The following is a 6,863-nucleotide window of genomic DNA, read 5'->3' as shown; positions in this document are numbered from 1 at the left end:
GGGGTTAACTGATTAAACTATGTATGTATTTAGTCACTGGTGAGCCCTTCTTTCTGTCACCCTGTGGTCCACTTAATATTTTGTCTCAGGTTATATATGAGAAATACTAACAATTAATCCCATATTATCCATTTGAATTATGGTCCTAAAGTTAAGCAAAATAAAGAAAGTCCATTTTCACAAAACTTTTCTAAGAGGTTGGGTAAGATTTTTTGAATACATTCTCTGCTTTATAACACTGCAAAAATTTATTTTTGTAATGGTTTAACTTAGGTACATTTGTTCTATCAGGAAAGTAGTCACATCTACACTCATTTGACGTTAGGTAAACAAACCAAAATGCCTGTTTGGTACAGAATGAAAAGTAACAAATCAACTAATTTCATTTTGAAGGTGAAGATATATTTTCTCTGAAATAACAGAAAAAATACTACAACTTAGTTGTACTTTCTTTAGTTCTAGAATTCCTCTATTTAAACTAAACAGAAGGATCTGTATACTTGCATATCTGTCTAGCTATGGGAAAGAGAAGTATAGCAGAGCTACACAGCTAAATGAGTAGGGACAGTAATGTTTGAGCTATGAAAGCAAAGCTCATTTATGTTGTAAGCTTATTTTATTTTTCTTAAATCAACATTAAGAAGGAAAAGTTGAGATATTAATTACCCGTTTACTGCCAATGTAGCGGAAAATGTAATTTATAGACCACTTGCAAAAAAGTGCTTGCTTAATTTAGGAACTCAAATTATTCAAATAACATTTTGAATTTGATTATTCGTATAATTGAAATGTTGCTCTTGCAGCCTGAATTGCTTCTCTGAGTTACAACCTGAGCAACAGTTAACTAAAACCACACTCACTGTAGAGGTTGTCACAAATGCAAGCAAGAAAGGAAGAGAGACTAAGCCAACGTACAGCATTTACCTGAAGAAATTTATGGGTGAAGCATCAGGTGTAATTTGAATTTGGAATTTCCACAGGCTTTAGCAGTTCTGTACACACACAGCTGTTGCCACTCCCGTTATTTTTCCATATGGACTAGGACCAAATTTGTTTGTTCCCACAAATCTGCATCCCTGAGATGAGTGATGTGAAGAAGCCAAATCATCTATGTCTGAACTGGCGACCTGTGCCTTTGGTCAAGCACCAATCACTGCACTGTAACCAAAGCGCAACCAAATTTATGTTCTGTTCCCTCAACTCAGAGATTTTGGAAATGCAGCTGTATAGATGTCTATCTGAAGTTTGCCCGGTCCTGTAAGACCTTCCTGACATGTCTACAGAATCCTGCCACTAAATACATTCTGTGGAAAATTTACACTGAAAGCAGGGATTCCACTTCAGAAATTCTGACATGAATAATATAAAATGTATTTCCCTTTTCTGCAACGCCAAGAAAAATGGGACAGAATCAATACAGCTAGATATAGGCTCTCTATTGAGCAAAATCTTTATTTTGCTTAGCAAGGATGCCTTTGAATTCAAAGATGTCAGCGTGTATCTTTTCAATTTCAAAAATGTTTCTTGTTTGTAATAAGAGGGAGAATGAGATTAAATGGGATGAAGGATAAATGCAACATTTCATACTTGGCACCTAAAACACCTCATGGAAATACACCTTCTGAAGCACAGAGAATAGGAGGCTTTATAGAAACTGGAGAAGACATAATTTATATTTTAAAAATGGAGTAAGATATTTAAACAAACTTGTATTTATAAAGAAAGAGTACCACCTGGCCTAGGGCAATTTTGATTCCAATGCACCTGGATTTTCTTAGTAATAGCATCTCAGCTTTTCCACGGTTTAGAAAAGAGATTCAGAGACCTAAACCTGATTTTTAAATTCTCTACAGTAAATGCATGTCAATTATTTTTTATTTAATATGTAAAGGATATTGTAGTTATTTGTTAGATATAATAATTATTAGTAATTTATTATTCTTGGCACAATTTCCATGATATTCCTCTCCTCTGTCTCCACCTGGTTGTAAGTGAAGCCAAGAGATCCACCGGAGATGCAAAAGCTTATGGTTGGGTGCCTGACTATAGAAGAAAAACCTTAAGGTTTTCTTCCCACCAAAGAAGGAAGCTCAGGTACCTGACAAAAATCTATAATGGGATATACATCCAAAAAAAGTTTCTTATTTCTCATGTGTCTAGGTGGAGATGAATGGTACACGTTCTTTAACTTGGGCAAGCAATGTAACTTCTTTCAGTTTCTGGAATGACTGAAAACTTCTTAGCTGAAAAATTTAAATAATAAAAATGAATACCTCAACCTGAGGTATACTCAGAAAGCTTAGGAGGTATTTATAAACAAGTGAAAATAAAGGATTGTAATAAAGAAGTGCCCCACAGCTTTAGGTGTAGGTATTTTTGCTTATGTTATATATGACTAGAAGTTCTCAGGAAAATGTCCATCATGAAAACTCTTCAGACCCTGATATTGTTATTACAAATCTAAAGGCATCCTGTTAAATCAAACAAATCAAAACAGACCTTAAACTGTGGCATTTTCAAAGGAAATTTGATGATTCATGTCTCATTGAGTTTAAATACCTAACTGCATCAGAATCTGAAAATCTTATCCATAATAGGAGCCTTAGTGTATAACATGTTGGAAGGCTTTTAAATGACAGATAAGCTTTGAGAATTATGGATGAAATTAAGTAGAAGCTTTTTTTTCCCAAATTCTCAATGTCTCCAACAACTATGCTTCTTACTTTGCTGCCGAGAATATGAAACACTTGGACAGCCAATGGCATGATGGTTTCTGGTTTTGTTTTTTTTTTCACACCCTTCTTTCCCAGCTTGTCTTTTCTTGTCTAGTCTTTTCTTTTCTAAACAAGTCTAATTCAGTCTTCACATTTCAGCTTCCCCATCCTCCAGTCTTTTTTATTCTTTCCTTCTAGGCAGCCTGCCTTTCAGCTAGGAGAAAGAGGGGTTAATAAAGCCATGATTAAGCTGTAAAAGGCTGACATTTTCGATATCAACTATGAATCAACAGCTAAAGCATTAGTGGAAATTATTTTTCAATTTTCATCTCTAACATGGGCACCCTTTGCTGCAGCTCTTGTCTTTCTTATATTCCACTTTTTCAAGGTGCAAGGGAACAAATTGTAGGTTTTGTCACTACAGCCATGGTCTTCCCTATCGGATGCTCGCCTTCCAAGTCTCCATGATAAAAATCCAGAATCTTTTTGCCCTGAAAAACTAAAGGTGGGGTTATTAAACACAGTGGAGTGGCTTATCTCGGGAGCGTTTTAGCCTGGCTCACAGGCAGCCAACGGAGGCACAAGCCAAACTAGACAGAGAGAGACGGAGGAGAGAGGCGGCACAGAGACCCCATTAGTGATTCCCCTGCCGCGGTCTGAGTGGCAGCTGGGAACAAGGCACTAACTGTTTGCCCGTTGCCCATTCTTGTGTTATTGGGTAAAATAAAAGTTCTTTTCTCTGAGAATCTTTGTACAATAAAACAACTCTCAGTCATTCGCGAGTCAGGGGAGAGGAGAAAAGGGCCTCAGTGTAAAGTGCTGCAAACTGGCACATTGTTTCCAGTCATTTTCTCACTATTCACATATAAGGGGAAAGAAGGGGGGGGGAAAGGGCAGAGGGATGAGAAAGGAGGGGGAGGGAGAAGGGGCGACTCAGGGTATCTTTTGACAGAAATGTCAGATGCGTGGGGCTGCTGGGGGAGGAGAGGGTGAAGTGTGTGTCTAAGGAGGGCAAGCTTCGCCTCAAAGTCTCCAGCTGAACTGGCCACACGCTTTCCCCAGCTCTGACTCTTTGCCCATCCCCGGTTTCTCTCCGTGGCTAAGATGGCATAGAAACCAGCTTCTCTGAGACCCAGAGGTCGGAGTGATCCAAATGCTGCTCTGCAGAGAAAGGAAAAGATGGGCACTTCTCTCCCTCCCCTTGCTGCATTTCTCATGGTTTTCCTAATAACAGACACACTTAGCAATTTAATTAGCCGAAACTCTACAGAGCTGAAGGTCTGACTCCTGCACATGACATCTTATATTTCCAGGGATCAACAGCATAATAAATAGCCAGACAAAGATTTTTAATGAAATCTTTTATTCAAGAGTCTCACATGAACTTGGCTCATATTACGCGTTTCCACAATAATAATAATTAAAAAACAAAAGAGCCACGTGACACTAGTTAAAGCACAAAGTAGGGCACAGCAGCTCCCTAAACCACAACAGAATAACTTCTCTACCACCTGGATGAACGAGCTTCTAGAAACCCTGACCACAGCTCCTCTGCTCAGAAGCTACCTGCTGAGCTTGGGAGAAAAGCATTTCCTCTAGCAAAAATTCAGGACCTTTAAAATCGTTGTGAACTGATAACACAAGTGAAGACAGGATTAGTGGCACTACAGCAAAGGTTTTGGTATATCCTTCAAGGTTCATCTAAAGTAGGAACGACAAAATCATCCTAAAAAGGACAAGAAAAGTGTGAATCTGAAAGTAGGGGGAACTTAGAGGAGTTATGAAGAAGTGGTAGGTAAGAGTAAGGCATGCCACCAGGAGACATGGAAAATTATAGCACGCTGTTAGCTTGATGACTAACGTAGTCTCATGCCATGGTCTGGGTGCAGACCCAGTCTGAACAGAAAGGCTGCTGGATTTCCTGAACATGCCTGCACCAAGCCACCGCTAAGACATGGTCCATGGGTTGGTACCAATGGGAGGCTGCAACTCCCCCAAACCTCTCACTCAGAAATCCCATATATGATTATACACATCATGAAGTCCTCAGTGAATGTCCCTTGTTACGAGTCTCACTGTGTAACTTAAGTTACTGTAAGATTTTAATTCAGTAGAGGGAGCTGTGGGTGAGAGTGATGCAGTTCCAGCCCAGGGAAGATTGATTGTGTTCATTCAGCCCCCACAGCCTGAAAATGCTCCCTATTTATTTTATTCAAGTTCTTGTTACAACACATCCCTGAGTTGCTAAGTCATTTTTTTCCACTAGCAAAAGTCCTTTCCTTTTCCCTGCTCAGCTATGTGATACAATCAATCCCAAGAGCACTCTGGTATTTCACTCTATTTTTGCCCCCCAGTGCCTAATCTGTTTCATGATGGCTACGTGTATTACACCAGAGAGAGTTCAATATTTTACAGAGCTCATATAGGTTTGGCTGCCACTTGTTTTATATTTAAATAAGGAACTGAGCTGGATCAGAAACGTACCCAGCTTTGGGATAGCCAGGACCCATGATGTGAGCAATTCAATCTGGGTTCCCTCTAATGCTATTGGCAAGCTTCTTTGCTTGGTAAAGTGGTCTTGAAAACAACATATACAGTGATATTGTGTCATGATTACAATGATTTCATAGCTTCATGGCCACCAGTTGAGCCATACTTAATGCTAGAGAAATAGGTTTATCAATAGAACTGTCATCCAGTAAAAATAAAAATTATTGGCCAGAGACTAAAGGATAAAGTAAGTTCAAGTATTGGAACAGAAGTTTGTGAGCCAGAACTGATCCAGCAGAAGCTATAAGTACATTTGCACATAAGCTAGTAAATTATGTATTTGTCCACTCAGTAAGCATATAAAACCTCAGCCCACTCAGCAAGAGAAGAGTGTTTTGCAACAAGACGGGTGCCGTTTCCATCAAAGCAGTGGAAGAGCCCCTGTCTTTCCACCTTCCCATGGTATCTGAAAGGTTTCTTTGAGCACAACCTGCAAATTGTATTAGGCAAGGGCTGGCCTCTCCAGACTCTCTCAGCAAAATTGAAGTAGGTTTCTCCTCATGGGCTCTTATCTTTTGAACATAACCAGTTTTCTGAATTCAAAATTGGGCTGACTAAATAATGCTGTCATTAATAAGTTTCACAAAACTTTTCAACAACTGAACTAAACAAGAAAATAAAAAATGGCATGGGAGCAACAGTCTATATGCACTACTTTTCCATGAGCTTCCATTTGTCCCTTCCTCTTGCTTCACATGTAGTCTATCAAGGCTGAAAGCTCTGCAGAGAATGAACCATGTCTTTATATTTGTAATTAACAAATGCAATCCATGCTGATGTCTATCCCCATCACTCAGCAACACTAATGCACTAACTTGCTCCATGAGTTCAGTTGTGTCCTTACACAAGACAGTGATAACAGTTTTCAACAGAAAATTGCAGATTAATGGTACATGAAGTAAGGACATCCTATCAGCTCACATCTGATACTACTTTTTGTCATGTTCAAATTTGGAAAAACCCATGAAAAGTCAGTTTTACACTGAAATTCCTTGGTAAGATTCCTGTGCTGTTCCTGATCTCTACTTGAATTCGAAATGAGGGCTGTAGCACTGGAAGCAGTGGTGGAGAGAGTTTCACATTCCAGCCCTGTGGCTGAAGGTGGATCTACTTTCCTATAGAAGAGTAGAATAAAGCTCAGACACAGGTTTGGAAAGTTTCAAAGAGAGAGAGTTGCCCGTGGAGCAGAAACACTCACTTGAGAGTTCACCTCTGTTTAGTGTCAGATGAAAATGACCCGTTTTGTGGTACTTCACAGCACATTTGAAACTGCTTTGTTGCATTAGCCCAGTCAACAACCTCTTGCCTATATGAACTATGAGAAAACTTTATGTTCATCAGCACTGGATTTAAATATAGTGAGCAAAGCAGGCAGGAGTCAAACATTCACAGGGACTTATTGAGTCTAATTTTGTGCCATTAAAATTATCGCCACTGTCAATACTATTATTACTATTACTATTATTATTATTATTGTTACTGTTATTATTATGTGTAGCTCTACCATGACGTCAAAAGGCTTTAAAACAAGATAAACATGAAATGTGAAAAACACTTCGACATCAGCATGCAGCTATTAGAAAAGTCTGTAAAAAGTTA

This window comes from Falco cherrug, chromosome 7, assembly GCF_023634085.1.
Source record: "Falco cherrug isolate bFalChe1 chromosome 7, bFalChe1.pri, whole genome shotgun sequence".
NCBI classification, from domain to species: domain Eukaryota; kingdom Metazoa; phylum Chordata; class Aves; order Falconiformes; family Falconidae; genus Falco; species Falco cherrug.
This window is presented reverse-complemented; position numbering follows the sequence as displayed.